The sequence below is a fragment of the Lithobates pipiens genome, unplaced genomic scaffold (genome assembly GCF_037356315.1).
Source record: "Lithobates pipiens isolate NorthernLeopardFrog02 unplaced genomic scaffold, aLitPip1_a1.2 Scaffold_19, whole genome shotgun sequence".
NCBI classification, from domain to species: domain Eukaryota; kingdom Metazoa; phylum Chordata; class Amphibia; order Anura; family Ranidae; genus Lithobates; species Lithobates pipiens.
The window spans coordinates 281,991,187-282,012,230 of record NW_027507764.1 but is presented as its reverse complement, the minus strand read 5'-3'; the positions used below and the strand labels follow the sequence as shown (position 1 = coordinate 282,012,230).

The 21,044-nt window shown below is 44.1% G+C and overlaps 1 protein-coding gene across 5 annotated transcripts in view; it reads right to left on the bottom strand.

The window, feature by feature from the left end:
* The window catches only part of LOC143996726 (uncharacterized), a 492,973-nt gene that overhangs the window by 315,345 nt on the left and 156,584 nt on the right, over nt 1-21,044 (bottom strand). The window lies entirely within an intron of this gene.

The window sequence follows — 21,044 nt, the reverse complement described above, 5'->3', positions numbered from 1 at the left end:
GACCGTGTCAGCAATGTACCTGCAGGCATAACATCTCTCAGGGTTTCAATACCGAATCTCGCCCATACCTGATCAGGAATCGTCCTAAAGTGAGGAAGGTTAGGGTTTCCCCAGTTTGGCTGCACAGGAGACCATCACTTCGCTTGAAAAAAAATGACAGGCAGCAGACCAGATTTGCACCGTCGCTCTTGTTGGTGCAGGTAATTCCGCATAGGCACGAACACCCCAATAAACAAAATTTTGCAGTGCCAGTAAGGAGCCTAACTTAGCCACCTCCGTGCACACCGCTGCTTTAGAACATCTCCCTTCAAACCACCAGTAGGTCGTAACCAACATTGCTGCCCAGTAATATACCCGCATGTTTGGGAGAGCAAGCCCACCCAAGTGTGTTGGTAATTATAGTGTCGTTTTTGCTAGACGGGGGATCGACCCATTCCAAATGAAGGAAACTATACAGCAGTCCATTTCCCAGATAAGGATGCCGGAATCCACATTGGTTTATTCCGGAAGAGGTATGTACATTTGGGCAAAATTATCATTTTCAAAATGTTAATGCGGTCCAACAAATTTAGCGGAAGTCAGGACCATGAATGGCACCTGTCCCTAAGAAGCCGAAGCAAGGGGTGTATGTTGAGAGCATAATACTGATCAGTGTCCCTGGCTACCCTAACCCCCAGATATTTAAACTCAGTCACCCATTTCAAGGGCATAGGATTGGCTACAGCCAGGACCGGGTTGTCCAGAGGAAACAGAACTGATTTGGATCAGTTAATGCAGATTCCCGATAGGGTTCCGAATTTGTTAAATAGCTCTAGTGCAGCAGTCAAGGAAGGCCCAGAATCATGCAGGTAGAGTAGGGCATCGCCCGCGTAAAGGGACTTTTTTTTTCTTTTAAGTTGACTATTTGGATTACCCGAACCTCCAGCGAATCTCTGACCAGTATAGCAAGGGGCTCTAGCGCTAGGGCAAAAAGGCTAGGGGACAGCGGGCAGCACTGTCGAGTACCTCTGTGGAGTTGGAAGAGATCCGATGAACTATCATTGGTGCGTACCCTGGCCCTCGTTGCCCGATAGAGCAGCTGAAACCAGTGCAGAAAGTCAGGGTCGAAGCCAAAATGCTTCAACATCTCCCAAAGGTTCTCCCACTCTACAGAGTCAAACGCCTTTTCAGCGTCTAGAGAGGTAATCACTCTGGACCCAGCATTGTCCTGCGTCATGGACAGATTGAGGAATAGGTGTCTGATGTTAAGATCTGTGCCCTTACCCGGCATAAAACCGGTCTGGTCTACATGGATCAATGTGGAAATAACTGAGGACAGGCGGGTGGCCAGTATTTTTGCCAAAATTTTTGCATACACATTGAGCAGTAAAATGGGTCTGTAAGATGCACAGTCCTGAGGGTCCTTGCCGGGCTTGGGAATAAGTACTAGAATTGCCTCTTCCATAGAGTCGGGTAAGGAATCCCCATCCGCCAGTCCAGAAAAGAGAGTTGTTAGTCTAGGGGCAAATAGATCCATATATTTGGAGTAAAATTCAGTAGGTAGACCGTTTGCTTCTGAGGTTTTACCTCCCTACCAAACCTCCAATTGCTGCCTGGACCTCTTCTAAATATATAGCTGCATCAAGTTGGGCCCTATGTGAGTCTGACAGGACAAGGAAGGGGATCTTCACTAAGTAGTCTCGCAATTCCGACGGGATGGAACAGGTCCTGGATGTACATACCTCACGAAAAAATGTATAGAATGTGGAGCTAATGTCCTCAGGAGAGGACAGTACTATACCATGCACATCCCATATGCTCGCAATGTATGTGGAACCCACCCATTCCCCCGCCAGCCAGGCTAAAATTCTACCATTTTTGTTCCCATGTTCAAATATCCTCTGTGTGGAGTGGAGCACAGATTTTTTTTAGTTTGTTCAACATTATAGAGCGATAGTTCCCGCAAGGCCCTCTGCCAGGTTCCATAGTTAACAATGTTGGGGGATGCAATGCATGCTACCTCACATCTCCCATTCTCCCCCTCCAGCACCTCCAATGATCGGGACGTCTCTCTCTGCAGTGATATACGAGAAATATATTCCCCCTAATCCATGCTTTGAATGTGTACCATAGGGTTGTGGCGTTGGCCGAGTCCCCATTTAAAACCCAGAAATTGCAAATTGCTTCCAGCATTGATTCCTGTAATCTCTCGTCCAGTGCCCAGTACCTGGATAGATGCCACAGTTTCAAACTCGGTGACCCAATTAGAGATATAGTAACATTAAGGGGGGCGTAGGGTAGTGGAGAAAGCATATGCCAGATAGAAGCAGGAGAGCGCCCGGCATGAGGCGGAACGACAAGTATGTTCTCTATCATGAAGGTGGAAATGCGCCAAACATCCATCAGCAAAAAAGTATTTGCCCAATTTTGCAATGTAAAGGAGGGACGGGGACAGGATGCAGTCTGTCCAGATCTTGCAAGGGCACCAAATTGAAATCACCAAAGATAAAAACTTCCTGCGTATTGTATCCCATCACAATTTGCATAATATCATAACAGTAGTGCATTAGCCCGTGGGGGAAGATACAAGCCCACCAACACAAATTGTTTATCACAGATCATTGCATGTATAATCACGTACCTACCCCCCGGGTCTGTCGCACATCAAGTGTCTGAAATGGGAGGAACCTACGGATCAACACACTTACACTCCGGGCATAATTTGAAAAGGTGGCATGATAGTGGGCTCCCACCCATGCACTTCGGAGACTAAGAATCTTGTTACCTAGCAGGTGCATCTCCTGAAGAATGCATATATGTGGATTGGACTTTTGCAGGAATTTGAAGACCAGGGACCTTTTAGTAGGTGAGTTTAACCCCCTAACATTCTACGAGATAATGGAAATGTCCGTCATTGACTGAAGATGGTGATGCATATTATCCCCTAACCCCCAACTATTTCAAATTTCCCGGGAGCGCGAACTCAGAGCAAAGAGGTGTTACCAAGCAGAACTACAGAGATGCTGGTTTAGTAAAACAACAACTTCTCCTGGGCTGTCCCAGGGGTACATATCTTGGTTACCTATAAACATTAAAAACTTATGGTAACTGTGAATCACTCAGTAATGTGGGCCAGCAGCAATGTGCACAGTCAGTCAGTCACCACTCCTGGAAGGAAAATGGAAGTGCGCCCAGGCTAAATCCAGTCATGTATAACTCCGGTAGCAGAATCTCATGTGCAAGAAGGATTCACCCCCCCAGCAATAGTCATATGGGGTCAGATGGAACTGGGGCAGTTCGTATTCTGGATTTAACGGATCTTATGGTAATAAAGCGCACATCCCCTGTCTAGGGCCAGAAGCGTAGACTTATAGCATATATGTCCAGATCTCTTACCGTGTATATGTAGGTTTATATCCCCAGTCAATATAGTTGAGGGCCTAGTCCGTATTACCACAGGGCAACCACAGTTTAACGCGAGCATGGCCACCATCCGGCTGTAGTTGTCATTTCCCAGTAACCCCCTGCTTGTGTGGGGTGGCCAGAGCTGACACTAGGATAGCAGAAAAATAAGACCCCACCAACTGCATGGATCTTCATGGGCACTAATCAGCCCTGTTGAGCTAAGTATATAACATCAAACGCATTGTTCACCAGGGTTGCATTCAGTCCATCAGGTCACATTAGGTTACTCCGCAAGCCACACACACAGCAACAAGGAGGCCCAGACTGAGCGGAGAATGTCGTTGCCGTCCGTAACGGAAGGGAGGCAATGACTCCAGCCAGGCCGTCACATGACGTGGTAAAAAATTTAACAGCCTCGCCATCCTGCACCCTCAACCTAGCAGGAAAGAGAATGCTATATTTTATATTTCATGCCCGCCGCCCAATTTTAACCTGGTCAAAGGACTTGCGGAGCTTCTGGGTTTCTAGGGAGTAATCCGGGAAGTAAAAAGTTAGCATTTTAATACTTTAACGCCCCCGCCCTTCTAGCAGCGTGGAGTATTTCATCCCGATCCCTGAGATTCAACAGTCGAAGGATCAGGGTGCGAGGGATGGAGCCAGGGGGTCCGGGAACAGGAGGAATCCTATGAGCGAACTCCACGGTGAAGGAGAAAATTGGGTAGCCGGTAGTAGAGCCCGGAGGAGCTCCTCCACAAACACCATTGGGTTCTTTCTCTCCGCTCCCGCCTGCGAGCCCACAATCCAGAGATTGTTCCTCCTGTTCCTATTCTCGGCATGGATAGAGGCTGTATGGTCCACAACGGCGTCCTCAGCCCTTCCGACTCTCTGCTCCACCTCCATCACCCTTGAACGGAGCTTGTCGATATCCTGCCGGATAAGCCCAATGTCTAGGTGTACAGCCTCGATTTTATTAGGTAGGGCCGCCTGGCAGGATGTAATTGCTGCCATTACCTCCTGGAAGCCGAGCTGGTTCACCTCCATCCGATCCTCCAGCTCCGTCTGTGATGCCATGTTGCTCACCCTCCTAGAAAGGCCATGTGAAGGGGAGCTTAAGGGGCTGAATCCTCCACAGTCTGAGGGAAGCAAAGCCTTTTTCCCCATGCCGAGTTCTACAAGACATCCGGAGCAAGGCTGAATGGTGTTTGGTCAGAACAGCCGCCAGGAAACAGGATTAAAGCAGGAGCAACAAGCAATGCTCTGAATCCTGCGTCCTCTCAGGTTGCCATCTTGGACACGCCCCCACAGTATATTTCTGATCTAATAGTATGTACAGTATATCTCTTTAATAGTGAATACAGTATCTCTCTCCACTAATAGTATATACAGTATATACCTTCTCATAGTATATACAGTATAACTCTTCTGTCATTCTCAGAATGGATTCGATATTTTGCTCCCTAATCATATAGTTGGTCATTTAGATTTACCACTGCATAGAAATATTCAAGAATAAATCACCTTTGTTTTAAAACTTTACATATTAACTAAAATTATATACCACCCTTTTAAAGGTTATTAACCAATTAATCGAAAAAATGATCAGCCAACTATTCAATTATAAAAATAATCGTTAGTTGCAGCCCTAATTATCATTCAATAAAACTCTGCGGACCCATCAGACTTAGTCATTTGTGCTTTACAACAAATTTCGATGACCACTGTAATGGGATATAGAAGCTATGCCCTGCATTGATGGGCTACGTTTGACTTCCGCATTACTAATAAACATGGTAACCGTACGACATACAAGACGTGAGGTTACACCAAGATGGTACTGCTTATGAGAACATCTGATAACGAAGAGCATAAGCTGGAGCTTGGAGCGCCATCACGTCGCTTTCGTCACTTGCATTTTTGCCCATGGAACGCTCTGCATCCCGGATTCTTGGTTGTAAACGAGTGTCACTGATCTGCTAGTACTACTGATAGTGTGGTTTTAAAGTTACAACCTGCTTTTGATTGAATAAAACTAATTTATTTTAGGTCCCATTCACACTAGGGTGGTGGGTGCGTCGGCAGTAAAGCACGGATATTTTTTGCGGCGCTAAACCGTACATTTTGCGACGTTATTCAGCCGATAGCGGGGTCGAGAAAAAGTTACACCCTTCACAAAGCGCTGCTGCGCTTTGCAGGCGCTATTTTTAGCTCTGTAGCACCTGCAAAGCGCCCCAGTGTGAAAGGGATCTAACGGATTCACGCTATGAGTGTCAATCTTTTCCATTCATCCATATGCGAGCTTGCCACATGACCGTAACCATCAGGGAAGAGGAAGCAATACTGGCACTGAGATCAGAGGCAACGCAGCTTGAATGCACTTTACCCCTGCAGAGGTACATCTTTCTGGCAAGTGTGCAACCAGGAGAATCACCCATTTGCACTGGAAGCTGTGTCAGATTCATGCATGAGCCAATTAGGAAGTTACGACACTAGGACACAATTTGTCTGTTATTTAGACTGTTATTTGCAGCATATAACAATCTTATTTATATTTTCTGCTTCAAGGAATTTACTCTCATTCAATGGACTGAAATGTTTTGATGGTCACATTTTGCACTACAAGCACTTTGCACTTTACTTATATTATTTATAGTATTTACTATATAGATGATGTTTATTAGTTTATATGGATCATCACTTACACAGAGCATGCAGAGAATGTTATGATGCAAGTCACCCTATACAAATTAAAATTTTACACATTTGGCAGTGCCACCTTACCCCTCCCCCCCCCATCATTTTATACTAGTTCGACAACTCCACCTAGTGGAGTTTTTGGGGTAGGCCGCAGTCACATCTATCGCTATATATACCAACCTTAATTAACGATTTATATACTAATACAACCCCTTTATCAGGGAATGGGAGAGGGAACTAGGCAGAGCGCTACAGAGGCAGAGAGAAGAATACTACGCTGGCCAATACTTCCTCAGTTAATTCCAAAACTCAAGAAAGTTGTTATAAGTTCTTGTCCAGGTGGTATAGTGTACCGGGCAAATGGTCTAGAGACTGTGCACACAGAAAGGTACTTTCCTACATCTATGGTGGGAATGCCCTGTTTTTCACCGTATTTGGATTGAGGTCTGTAATTTAATTAGTGGATACAAACACGCACATATACCCAGTGAAGTGAAAAGCCTCAGATGATACACAGGGATGAAACAAATCCTCCTACATAAGTTTTACTTTATCTGTGGTCTTCATCTTGCTATATTCTTTAGTATATCGTGTTAGAATTTTTACTTCCTAATTCTGCACTGTGAGAGAAGGCTTGGATTACACTGGGGACAGCTGATTGGAAGAAAGGCATACGCCCCCCTCCACAATGGTAGAACGAAAATGCTTTCAGAGCTGTCTTGTGAAACGGCAAGTTCTCTGCTAATCTATTTATAGCAACCTCTCACGACACAAACTTCAGACTGCTTTTATCTGACAAGAGAACTTGTCAGGCTGATAACAGAGCAATGAAACCGCACAAACACGCAGGACTTAGTGCTTTGGAGAGAAATAAGGAAACACTGCAGATATATGTGCCCAGCTCAAATTTCATGAATCGGGTTTATATCCACTGGTGACAAACCATCAGATTGATGATGAACCTTTGCCCATCCTATTGCACGACACAGCAAAGTCAAAGGGGTCTTATAAATGCTCCCTGATGCCTCACCTCCTCAATGCTAGTAAATGCCTCACCCCCATTCACTGGAAATCCAACTCGGCTACCACAATGAGTGGCTGCTGAGAGTGCAAGACGACATAGAGGTGGAGGAGTGTGAGCAAAAGTGCGCCAACGCTTATCCTAACTTCTATACATTTTTTAGGCTTGCTGACTGACAGAGCTAGCTGGGACCCAGGCTTTTTGAGAGGACTGAATGTGAGCCTCTTGCCGACTGATTATGGGCCCTGGATTTTAAGGGGCACAGGGTGAATGAGAACCCTACTATAATCTGTGCTAGTCAGATTCAATGCTGTATATATGTATATATAATGTGTGTTGCCTCATGCTGTTGGGACACAAACTGTTAGATGCTAATGTTATGAACTCCAGCCACCTGTCTGTTGTGTAAAGGAGTCTAGTCTGAGTATTGAATATTCACACATTGTTGTTTGTGCTAATGAACCCTGTGTTTATGTTTATGGTAATGTTTATTGAATTGTTGGTGAGCTAGGAGCCGAAAAGTCTTATCCCTCAGTCAACTAGTCTGAGTGTTTATTTAGATAATTAGCTCATGCTAATTAGGTTAGGTTTTAGTCTTCTACTGTATTATAAATGCTTGGCATTTTGGTTCTAATAAATCAGTCCATGTTAGCACTAAGCAAGTCTCGTCTTGTTTTGTGCTTGTAAGCGGTTGGAAAATCTGATCTCTATATTCAGACTTAGGAAGCGGTATACTGACGGAAGCACTCAATCGGAGTGTGGGATCGGTTCCGTCACACTGACCATGACATCTCCCGATAAACATATTTTCTATATATTATGTTGACATATTTGCTACAGAGTATGTCTGCCGCATAAACTTTTCTTGGCAGGTACCATCATAATCCAAGACCACCTAGTCCATTCAGTCACATGTCGAGACATCAGTGTAGGGTGATAAAAAAAAATAAGACTGTTTATTTAAACAGGCACAAAGATATACATTCAGGGACTAACCCCTTGTTTGCATAATGACAGGGTGGGGTAAACTACATTCAGTAACAAGAGACACACAGGTACATTCAAACTTCTCATCAGTAGATCGTCTTAACAGCAGGGAGGACTGTTGGAGGAATTCCCCCCCTCCCACTACCCTGCCCCAGTCCAGAAACACATATACATCCCATCATAGGTTGCTCCCAAGGCAGATGGGATACAGCCACTCCTCAAACAATCTAGTAAAAAAAAAAAAAGTCTACAACAGTCTATGGGACCAAGCTCACACAATATTCCAGCAGTCAGAAAGGTGGAATTTACCTTCATATATTTCTTGAGGGATATTGTTCAGAAATATTACTGTCCCAAGTGAAAGAGCACCTTCATTCTTTCAACACAAACCACACATATATAATCCAGGATAACAGAGGTAAAAGGAAATGCCGAGTCTGGTGTGGTTGTACGGGGAACCTGGTTAGTGCAGACTTGACTGGGGTTGTCGGTCACCCTGTGCCCCTAATAGACACAGGGTAACTTACACATAGTAGGGGATAGGGCAAGTGGACAAGGAGTTTCCCGCTCTCTCTAAGGTAAGCTTGGTTCCACAAGCCCTCTGCCCAAAGCGACTCCCATCACAATATTGCTTTTTCCTTTACTTTTGTTACCCCACTCACCTCCTACATTCCCCCTATGGTGTTTGCATAGACTCATCATTAGGGTGGATATAAATCAATATTTTGTTTTTGTGTTTTTTTTTTTTTTATTTAATTAAAATCAGATTTTTTTTATTTTTGATCAAATTAATTGTAATCAAATTCTTTTGGAGTAAAAATGTATCTAAAGATAGTTTTCTATTTAACATACATTAATAATTTATTCAGCATAAAATGGAACTTAGTTCTGTAGCATGAGGCTGTATATTCTGCAATATTTACATTTTTGGTAAACTCAGTCAATTAATCCAAGTTGAGATAATATGCACTGCATTGATGCATTCACACATTTTCACAGTAATCATGAGATAAAACAAAGTTCAGGAATATTCCTTTCACCCATTGTTTTGCAAATCTATGTACATGACAAACTGTATGATTTAATCAGTTCTGATATCACTGTTTTACTAACCTGACCGTGTATTATTCTAAATAGGAAACCATAATTTTGTTTGTAAATATTAAAGATTCTAACTAGCAGCAAGAAGTGCTTACATTTAAAGAGCACCTGTCATTTCAGATCCATCATGGCAGCACCTATTAGCGGCCATCCCCTCACCTGCCGCCGCTACCTCCCTCACCTTGTTGTGTCACTGCTGCATCACCAGCTGTCCCTTTAAAGTGAATGGGACTGTCGTTGAGACAACAGAGGGTCAGAGGAATAGCCACTGCAGGACAGAGATGACCGTTGCTCTTTAAAAATGTAAATCGAGCCTTTTTACTAGTGATTTAAATCGACCTGATTTAAATCAAATCCACCCTGCTCAGTATGGGATTCTCATTCCGTTTGAGCTGTTAACTCTGTGCTCCTATGTGTTCTATGTGGAACCTATGAACATCATCATTGTTCTCTGTATTAGTTAGTGGGAATGTGTGAGTTTGTACTACTTTCTCACGGCTTTATATTGAAAAATAAAGATAAAAAAAAAAAAAAAAAAAAAGAAAAACATATGACCAATCTATATAAAATACTCTGTGTGTATAATTATATATATATATATATATATATATATATATATATATATATATATATATATATATATATATATATATATATATATATATATATATACATACATACACACACACACATTTACATACACACAGTACAGACCAAAAGTTTTGACACCTTCTCAAGAGTTTTCTTTATTTTCATGACAACGAAAATTGTAGATTCACACTGAAGGCATCAAAACTATGAATTATCACATGTGGAATTATATACTTAACAAAAAAGTGTGAAACAACTGAAAATATGTCTTATATTCTAGGGTCTTCAAAGTAGCCACCTTTTGCTTTGATTACTGCTTCACACACTCTTGGCATTCTGTTGATGAGCTTCAAGAGGTAGTCACCTGAAATGGTTTTCACTTAACAGGTGTGCCCTGTCAGGTTTAATAAGTTGGATTTCAAGCCTTATAAATGAGGTTGGGACCATCAGTTGTGTTGTGCAGGAGGTGGATACAGTACACAGCTGATAGTCCTACTGAATAGACTGTTCGAATTTGTATTATGGCAAGAAAAAAGCAGCTAAGTAAAGAAAAACGAGTGGCCATCATTACTTTAAGAAATGAAGGTCAGTCAGTGCGAACAATTGGGAAAACTTTGAAAGTGTCCCCAAGTGCAGTGGCAAAAACCATCAAGCGCTACAAAGAAACTGGCTCACATGAGGACAGCCCCAGGAAAGGAAGACTAAGAGTCACCTCTGCTGCGGACGCTAAGTTCATCCGAGTCACCAGCCTCAGAAATCGCAGGTTAACAGCAGCTCAGATTAGAGAACACGTCAATGCCACACAGAGTTCTAGCAGCAGACACATCTCTAGAACAACTGTTAAGAGGAGACTATGTGAATCAGGCATTCATGGTAAAACAGCTGCTAGGAAACCACTGCTGAGGACAGGCAACAAGCAGAAGAGACTTGTTTGGGCTAAAGAACACAAGGAATGGACATTAGACCAGTGGAAATCTGTGCTTTGGTCTGATGAGTCCAAGTTTGAGATCTTTCGTTCCAACCACCATATCTTTGTGCGACGCAGAAGAGGTGAACGGATGGACTGAACCAGCATGGCTACCACAGCATCTTGCAGTGGCATGCTATTCCATCCGGTTTGCGTTTAGTTGGACCATCATTTATTTTTCAACAGGACAATTATCCCAAACACACCTCCAGGCTGTGTAAGGGCTATTTGACCAAGGAGAGCGATGGGGTGCTGCGCCAGATGACCTGGCCTCCGGACCTGAACCCAATCGAGATGGTTTGGGGTGAGCTGGACCGCAGAGTGAAGGCAAAAGGGCCAACAAGTGCTAAGCATCTCTGAGAACTCCTTCAAGACTGTTGGAAAGCCATTTCAGGGGACTACCCCTTGAAGCTCATCAACAGAATGCCAAGAGTGCGGAGCAGTAATCAAAGCAAAAGGTGGCTAATTTGAAGAACCTAGAATATAAGACATTTTCAGTTGTTTCACACTTTTTTGCTCAGTATATAATTCCACATGTGTTAATTTATAGTTTTGATGCCTTCGGTGTGAAACTACAATTTTCATAGTCATGAAAATAAAGAAAACTCTTTGAATGAGAAGGGGTCAAAACTTTTGGTCTGTAGTGTGTGTGTGTGTGTGTGTGTGTGTGTGTGTGTCAGTCACAAACTCTTTTGCACACCACCACCAGCAACTTTATATGCTCACTTCAAGGACGAATCAGGTAGACTCTAATTTCTCACTCCCCAAACAACTTTCCTTTCAGTCAGGAATCAGCTGTTCACTTTCTCCCTTTCACGATCTCCACTCCACTCAATGTGCATCTCACCGATAGGGAGTGGATCTCCAAGATTATACAGCCTCGCTCTTTAGATATTTCTCCACTCCAGGGGGTTCATTTTTGTCATGTAATCAAAAACACAGTCGGCATAGTGTTTTCGGCTTTAAGAATTTATTGAAAAGCCAGCTAAAAGAGGACACTTACTCAATAAAACAATCACTAATTTCATGCAATGAGAGCGTCCGCTGGCCCACAGCCGTGGCTGCGCGACATCCCCTGGGTGTCAAGACCTTGGTCTCATACACCCAGAAAGACTTACGTCAACTAAGCATTCCAATATAGTGACCCGCTCTCTAAAGGGCTTTCACTTTTTCTACCCCCCAGAATTTTAAACATTTAGGATTCCTATCATGGACCTCTCTAAAATGTTTAGAAACACTATGGTCATTCTTACCATTTTTTATATTGTTTATGTGCTCTCGTACCCTTACCATCAATGGTCTGGAGGTAAGGCCTACACACTGAAGCTTGCATGGACATTAACAACCCCCTCTGATGATCATGTTTTTTACATTAATTCCTTTTGCCATTCTACATGGTAAACATTTACCACATGAGAAAAAGCCAGTCAAAAAAGGAGTCAGAGTTCCTATTCCTTTAATGGGTGGATCTAGTACACCTGGGGCTAAGATGTTTCTTAGATTCTGAGCCTTTTTGTAAACAAATTTTGGCACTGATGGAAGTGCTTCCCCCAATGCTTTATCCCTCAGCAATATGTCCCAATACTTCTTAAAAATGTATTAAATTTTTCGCCTTTTAATGTTATATCCTAGTAAAATCCTAAACTCCTCTCCCGTTTTCATTTCTCTGTCTATAGTTTATTTATTAAAAGAGCTTTTCTGTCCATGTTCTTAATTACTTCAAATTCTTTTCTTATAAAATTCTTCTCATGCCCTTTCTGTAGAATTTTTTTTTCCAAACCAAGTTGCCTGCTCCATAAACTCCTCTTTAATGCAATTTCTCCACAATCGTACAAACTGACCTCTTGGTATGCTCAGTAATCATGGTCTGTGATAACAGCTGTCAATGGCTATGTACCCATTTCTCTCTTTGGGTTTACAGTAAATTTTTGGTGTATATTCCTCCCCCTTGTACTTATATTTCTCCATCAAAAAATACCATGATGAGTGGCTCGTACTTCCAAGTCAACACAATATTTTTTTTATTCCGACCTAACCTGTTCATGAAGGTCTGGAGGCTAGTCTTCCTTCCATTTCATGAACAGGTCATCGATAAATCTGTTGTAGCTAACCAGTTGTCTAGGTTTATCATGATGAAACACTACTCGTGACTCCCAGGGCGCCAAAAATAAATTAGACATGCTTGGAACAAAACAGGCTCCCATGGCAACACCAGTCATGTAAAAAGTATTCATTGTCATACCAGAAGTAGTTATGGAACAATCCAAATTGTAGACATTCTAATAAATCTTTCCTACGTTTTCTTTCTACTGTGGAATTATTTAACACCCATTTGACTGATTCTTTAAAATATATATATATATATATATATATATATATATATATATATATATATATATATATATATATATATATATTTTACACACATCAAATATATATATATATATATATATATATATATATATATATATATATATATATATATATATATATATATATTATAATTGAATTTAGAGTGTAGTGAAGACACTTTGTACAGCAGCTGCGTGTTATTTATGTGCATGATAGAAGGATTTTTGCACTAGATTAATTAGGGTGGTGCTGATTGTTTCACTTATTTGCAAATTTGATTCATTTACATTCCAATTAGCAGCCAATATGGATGTATTTAATTTATTTGATCACAGGGATATTAACTTGGATGAGGTTTTTTTTCAGAAAATGTTAATAGTACATTTTTCAGGGGACTTAAACTCTCTTAGAAAATTGAATAATCTTTTCGATAAGAAAAATCAGGGCATGGTGGGTCCTGATGACATTTGAAAGATACATTAAGGGGGACATGGTCCCCAGATGCCTCAGGTGGGAGGTACCCCCAATGATGGCTTAATTGATGAAGACTCTATGAAAGAATGGTTACCATTTTTTAATACCAAGGGAGTTGAACTCCTTATATTTTTATTTAAATGAAAACAAACTAAAAACAGGAACATAGATGCTCAGATAAATGTAATAAAAGATCTTGTAGAAACCCAGAAACAACACAAATTTATTAGATTATCAAGAGAACTTCAATTAATAACAAAATGGGAAAATGAGGTTAAAGAGAAAAAGAGAAAGAAGTATTTGAGATATATAGGAGACTATAAGGAAGGAAAGGTTGTTAAATGGCAAGCCAAAGTTGATGAACAGGATATTCCTTCCTGTGAATTTACACCCTCTAAAAGGTAAGTAAATCAAAATACACCATGGGTAGATACACAACAAAAATATACCCAACAGGCACCTCAAATGTTAATCCCTAGAGCACAACCTTTGAGTGGTTAAGCCCAGAAAGGATACCCCTCCCCACCTGACTTCTGTGGCTCCTAATCAGGGATTGGGTGGTCAAAACCGACTTTTAATGATTTTAAGGGACAGGGGAGACCTTACAACAATGGATTCAATGGAGGGGGAGATGCCCATTTAGAGGGGAACCCCAGGGAAACCCTAATCCAGCTACACAAAATGAGAGGCGCATCTGGGTGTAGATTTAAAAACAATTTAAATCACGAAGTAAAAAAAAAGACTAAGTTAGACTTACCGGTGACGGTATTTCTAAGAGCCTTTCAGGACAACCCCGGAGAGAGTGTAGCTCCACCTTGTCATTAGGAAACACATGCCCACTTTAAAAACACCTCCTCTTCCTCCATGGCTTCAGTTATTGTGGCCTTCCGACACTGAAAAACAAAGCACAGAAAGCACAACATCATGGTAGAACTTAATACATTTACTAAGCATAACCTAGGGAGGGAAGTAACGGTTGTCCTGAAAGGCTCTTAGAAATACCGTCACCGGTAAGTCTAACTTAGTCTTTCTCAAATCGCCTTTCAGGACAACCCCGGAGAGGATAACCGAGAAACTTACCCTAGGGCGGGACTACTGCCTGCAGTACCTTCCTGCCAAAGGCCTGATCTGCCGCAGACAGTAGATCTAACCGGTAGTGCCGGAGAAATGTCGAATAACTGGACCAAGTGGCAGCCTTGCAGATTTGTTCAGGTGTTGCACCGGCCCTTTCAGCACAGGAAACTGTCGTGGATCTAGTAGAGTGAGCAGCAATACCTGAGGGAGGTATTTCTCCTTTTGCTTTATAGGCTTCTGTTATAGCCTGCTTAAGCCACCTACCCAGCGTACTCTTAGAAGCTTTCTCCCCCTTGCGTGATCCAGAAAATATCACAAAAAGGGCATTTGATCTTCTAAAATTTTTAGTCATATTCAGAAACTGCAATAGACACCTTCTCACATCCAATGTGTGAAAAACTTCCTCTCCTGCATGCGCTGGGGTTGCAGAGAATGTAGGTAGCACTATTTCCTGCGATCGATGAAAAGCGGAGGATACTTTCGGTAGGAATGCTGGATCCGTCCTCAGTACCACCCTGTCCTGAAACTCTAAGGAAGGGTTCTGTAATAGCTAGAGCTTGCTGACTCTCCTGGCCGAGGTGATGGCCACCAAAGAGATTGTTTTTAAAACCACCTTCTGTAAAGAAGCTTCTTGTAAGGGTTCAAACGGTGCTCCCGAGAGACCCTGTAAAACTGTAGACAAATCCCAACTGGGAAAATCTTTAAGGGCTACTGGTCTACTTTGAGCAAGAGCCCTAAAAAATCTAGAAATTAAAGTTTCTTTAGATAAAGTCTTTTCAAAGAAAACTGATAAGGCAGCCACCTGAGTCTTCAGGGTACTGGCTGCGAGACCCTTCTCCATTCCTTCATGGAGAAACTCCAAGACAGACACCGTGCTCTTGACCTTGAGCTCTCTAGAACTACACCAGGAGTTGAACTTTTTCCAGACTTTCATGTAAATTGCCTGTGTAACTGCCTTCCTGCTAGACAGCAGGGTGTTTACTACTTTATCTGAGAGACCTTTGGCTTTTAAGAGGTCCTCCTCAGAAACCAGGCGGTTAGCTGTAGAAGTTCCACCTCTGGATGATTTACTGTCCCCTGGGATAACAAATCTTTTCTGAGTGGTAACCTCCATGGGGGCTTCGAGGCTAGGTTTCGAAGACCCGCGAACCAAGGCCTTTTTGGCCAAAAAGGAGTGACTAGTATTAAGTCTGTCCCTTCTTCCCTGAATTTCCTCAGCACTAGTGGAATTAGAGGAAAGGGGGAAAAGGCGTAGCACAGCTGGTAGTGCCAGGGGGGAGCAAATGCATCCAGCCCTATTGCTGCATCTCCTCGGTGAAGAGAAAAGAATCTGTCCACCTTTGAGTTCTGCTGGCTGGCAAAAAGGTCTACCTGTGGAACCCCCCAAGCCTCGGAGATCATCAGGAACACTTCCTGATTCAGGCTCCATTCTGCCTCTAGCAATTTGCGCCTGCTTAGGAGGTCCGCAAACAAATTCTGAGAGCCCTTCAGATGCACTGCCGATAGTGAGGCTGTGTTCTGCTCTGCCCAGGCTAACAACAGATTGGCCAACTCCATCAAGCTCCTGCTCCTGGTTCCCCCTTGCTTCATAATGTAGGTAACCGCTGTTGTGTTGTCTGACAACACCTGGACATGGTGACCTCTCAAATTCTGCTGAAAAGCCACCAAACCCAGAAAGATCGCCTTCAACTCCCTCCAGTTGGATGATCTTTGAGCTTCCTGCTTGGACCAGACCCCCTGAGATGTCTGACCGTCCAGGTGGGCCCCCCAGCCCCAGGCACTTGCGTCTGTGGTAAGACGCTTGTCCACAGGAAAGGTCCACACCAGGCCCCTTGAGAGGTTTGCCTGGTCTCTCCACCACCAAAGAGCCCTTTTCGTCCTTGACAAAATTTTTAACTGCTTTTCCAAGGGATCCTGATAGGACCAGCTTGACAGAACCTCCCTCTGAAGGGGTCTGGAATGGAACCTGGCCCACTGAACAGCCGGGATTGCTGCCGTAAGCAGCCCCAGAACTGCCATAGCCGTCCTGACTGAGACTGCCTGGTTGCTCTGTATCCACTGTACAGCTAGCTGCAACTTTTCCTGTTTTTCCAGCGGCAGGAACACTTTCTGGAGAATCAAGTTTAACGTATACCCCAGAAATTTCATTTTCTGTGAAGGGGTCAGGGTTGACTTCTCTAGATTTAGAAGCCACCCCAGGCCTTCGAGGTGAGACTGGGCCTTCTGGAAATTGACTAGGACCTGCTCCCTGGAGTCCGCAAAAAACAAAAGGTCGTCCAGATAAGGGACGACTGGAATCCCCTTTAACTTCAGGGGCTCCAAAGCCTCTGCCATAATCTTTGTAAAGACCCTGGGAAAGGACGAGAGTCCGAATGGCAAAGCCCTGAATTGGAGGTGCCATACCGAACTCCCCACCTTCAATGCCAGGCGCAGGAACTGCTGTGATGCCTGATGAATGGGTATATGAAGGTAGGCATCCCTTAGATCCAGGGATGCCATGAAGCATTCTGGGGTCAACAACTTTGTGATGGAAAAAATTGTATCCATCCTGAAATGTTTGTACCGAATGAACCTGTTCAGAACTTTCAGATTCAGGATTAAACGGTACTTCCCTGAGGATTTTTTCACCAGGAAAATATGTGAGTAAAAACCCCTGCCCTGTTGGTTTACTGGGACTTGAATCAGAACCTCTTGCTGTATCAGCTCCTGTAATAAAAACTTCATTGCAGAGGCCTTCTCCTGATCCCTTGGCAATGTTGTCACATAAAACCTGCTCGGGGGTGGTTCTGAAAATTCCAACCTGTACCCCTGATCGACAATGCTCTTCACAAACAGATTTGGAGACAGCCTGTCCCATTGTTCGCGAAAAGCTGACAGTCTCCCCCCCCCCACTGGGGATAGATTGTCACTTGCTCTTGGGGGACTGCTCTGGGGGAGATCTAAAGAGGACTCCACCCCTGCCTTTGCCCTTCTGCGAACCCCATCTGCTCTTGCGATCCTGGTCTTTTTTATGGGACTGCTGAAAAGCACGAAAATTCTTTTTGGCAACCTGCTTTTTCTTAGCTGGAAAAGCCTTTTTATCGGCTGTCCTATCCAGCACCGACTATAAATCGGGTCCAAAGAGCAAGTCACCCCGAGAAGGGCAGACCACACAGTTTGATCTTAGAAGCCGTGTCCCCAGACCATGTTTTCAGCCAAACTGCTCTCCTGGCTGAATTTACAAGAGCCGAAGACCTGGCGGCCAGTTTAACTGATTCTGCTGATGCATCCGCCATATATTTGACTGCATTCAGGATCAGTGGAAAGGACTCTAAGAGATCCTTGCGGGGTGTCCCCGCTTCAATATGGCTCTTCAGCTTCTCTACCCAACATTCCAGGTTCCTGGCCACTACCGTAGCTGCCATAGCTGGCTTTACACTGACTGACGCAGCATCCCAAGCCTTTTTAAGGATGGAGTCAGCTTTTTTGTCCATTGGGTCTTTAAGGATCCCCATATCCTCAAAGGCTAGATCCGTTCGTCTGGATACCTGCGAGAAAGCTGCATCGACTCTGGGCTTTTTGTTCCAAACCTCTGAGTCTTTATCTTCGAAGGGAAACCTTCTCTTGAGAGCTTTAGAGAAGGGGCTTTTTCTGGGTCCTTCCACTCCTTTCTCACCTAATCTGAGAGGACCCTGTGGACTGGAAAAACTCTCCGTTTTGTTTCATCCAACCCCTGGTACATTTTGTCATGAATTGACAGCTGTACTTTTTCTTCTTGAATTTCTAGAGTAGTGTAGATTGCTTTAAGAATGTCATCTACTTCCTCTAGTGATAGCTTGTATTTAGAGCCCCTGCTATCTTCTTCCTCTTCCTCCTCCTCAGAATCCCTGAAGGAGATGAGAGTACTACCCCCTTCGTCTCCAGAATCCTCGGTCTCCACCTGTCTGGACGACGACGCCGCCCTGGGGCTGGGCGGCAAGTTCTGAGGCTCGGTCTGTGCGGGAGGGTTTTGTATCAAGATGGACCTGACTGAACTCAAGCAGTTTGTCAGCTCTTTAACCGAAGAAAACAAATCCTTATATTGCTGGGATGTTTCCTCTTCCACCAATTCTCTGATACAATTTCTGCACATTGCCTTCTGCCACGAATCTCTGAGGGGGGTCTTGCAAGAAGGGCATTTTCTCTGACCTGGTCTAGCTTTTCCTAGTGATTTTTCCTGAAACGACATGCAGGCTTAACTCACTAAAAGCTCTCAACAACCAGTCGCTTAACACCAAGCTAGTGCAGAGACCCACCACCAAACAGACCACTAGTGAGACCCCAGAACTAGGCTGCAAAGGGTCAGAGCGAAGTCACCTCTGACCTGCAGCGACAGGCCCCCAAGAGGGGGGAACAGACAAAGACGTAGCCCAACAGTGAAGCAGAGGGTGCCAGTGCGCCTTACATACCTGGGCTGGACCGGTGCTAGGGGCGCCTGTCTCCGCCATAGCTGGCTTACACTCCTCCATCGCTGAGTAAGGCAGTTATACACAAACAGCGCCGTCATTTTTTTAAATTTCCCTGGCCGCCGCGTCATCAGGGCCGGCCGGAAGCACACGGTCACCTGACCCGCCCCATGATCCCTGCGTTCCAGGAACTTGAACCACGGCGCCACGCCCCCTCAGAGCGCCCGCGCGTCACCGTAAACGACGCTGTCGCCGCCCGGGACCTGCCGCCGAAAACTGAGCCATGCGCTGACCTGCAGCGACCTCTGCCAGCGACAGAGCCCTCCCTGCGCTAAGCCAGCGGACACCGGGCACCCGACGCCGGCACTCCGAGGGTCCTTACTCCCGTGAGATGGCAAAACCAGGAGCTCCAGGAGTCCTCCCCCACTGGAGATGCTGCTGGGAGTCAAAAGAAACAAACAACCGGTACATGAGGTAAGCCTTACTCCCCTACAGAGAGTGTAGCTCTCCCCTGGTTCAGGCACATGCTTCCTCCATGGAGGAAACACAATAACTGAAGCCATGGAGGAAGAGGAGGTGTTTTTAAAGTGGGCATGTGTTTCCTAATGACAAGGTGGAGCTACACTCTCTCCGGGGTTGTCCTGAAAGGCGATTTGAGAAAACTCACATTTCAAAAGGTTAAACAGTGCGATGGATAAAAGAATCCAGGGAGTGGGAGTCATCAGATCAGTCTGCACATCCTGCCGGCTGAGACGCTGGAAGCTGTCAAACCCAAGAAGCTGCTGTGGGTAGAGCAGGTGGAGGAACACAGGCGGAGGATGACGTCACTGGCATGCTGCGACCGGTTTCGTGAGCGTACGGGCTGAGATAGCGAGTCAGCCGCGCTTCATCAAGCTCACCTCAAAATCTTAAATCTACACCCAGAGGCGCCTCTCCTTTTGGGTATCTTTTACAGTTTGGAACATGGTTTCTGTTTCCTTTGGGGCTGCCCTGTGTGTATGAACTCCCTGTCATCGGATCCTCATCTCCGACTAAAATCCTTTATGGACACTTTATATTATATGGACTCGGTTTGCTTAAACAGCATATGTATATAGTCTCAGGCTACCTGCTCTATGTGTGTAAAAAATCCATAGTGTTCTGGTTTACTGCGCATTTACTTGTATATTAAACCCTAATCCAGCCCCCTACTATCCCCATGTAACAGGAATACAGATCCCCTTATGGACCTCAACAAGAGTATGGAAGACCCTATGGGGAGTATGGAGATTCCAAAACGCGTTACCCTTAGGGAGGACATAATAGATATGCACAGGGAGAACAACTGTATAGGATGGATTTTTTAGATGTTGAGAGTACCCCCAGGAAGGGGGAACAGAGAGAGGGACACAATGCAAACATATTTGGAGTAGAAGGAAAAGACAGAGGGGGAGGAGAGCAGGAAGGAAACGCCAAAAAAAGAAAACACCAATAGGGAAGGATATTTACAACCTCAGTGGGGTTCTTCTTAATAGAGATTAAGGTATTAGATAAGGGATTGAAATTTGCCCCCACGAAAAATCAGAATAAATTTGAAATTTATGTGAACATTCAAAAATATATGAGGAAACTCAATATACATTTTTTTTAATCTAAATCTAATAAGATGGCAGTTCAGAACACCAAGTGGGATACAGAGTTATGCAACAAATCTGCATTTAATCCCCTGTCAATAAATTTACAGAGGTTTTTAAAAATATGGAGATTACAGATTTTGAAAATTTTAAAGTGAAAAAGGGAATCGACAGGAAGTAGTTGTGGAGAGCGCATGCGCGGAGTCTCCCAAGATGGCAGCCGGCTTCTAGAGCTCCGCTCCACCACAGCCCTGCAGTGACCACCGGAGCTCAGAGCGCCCTAACGCGCAGCTTACCGGCAGATTCGAACAGGGGAACACACCGGGACCCCACGGATGGCGTCCCCGAACGCCAGGAGAGAT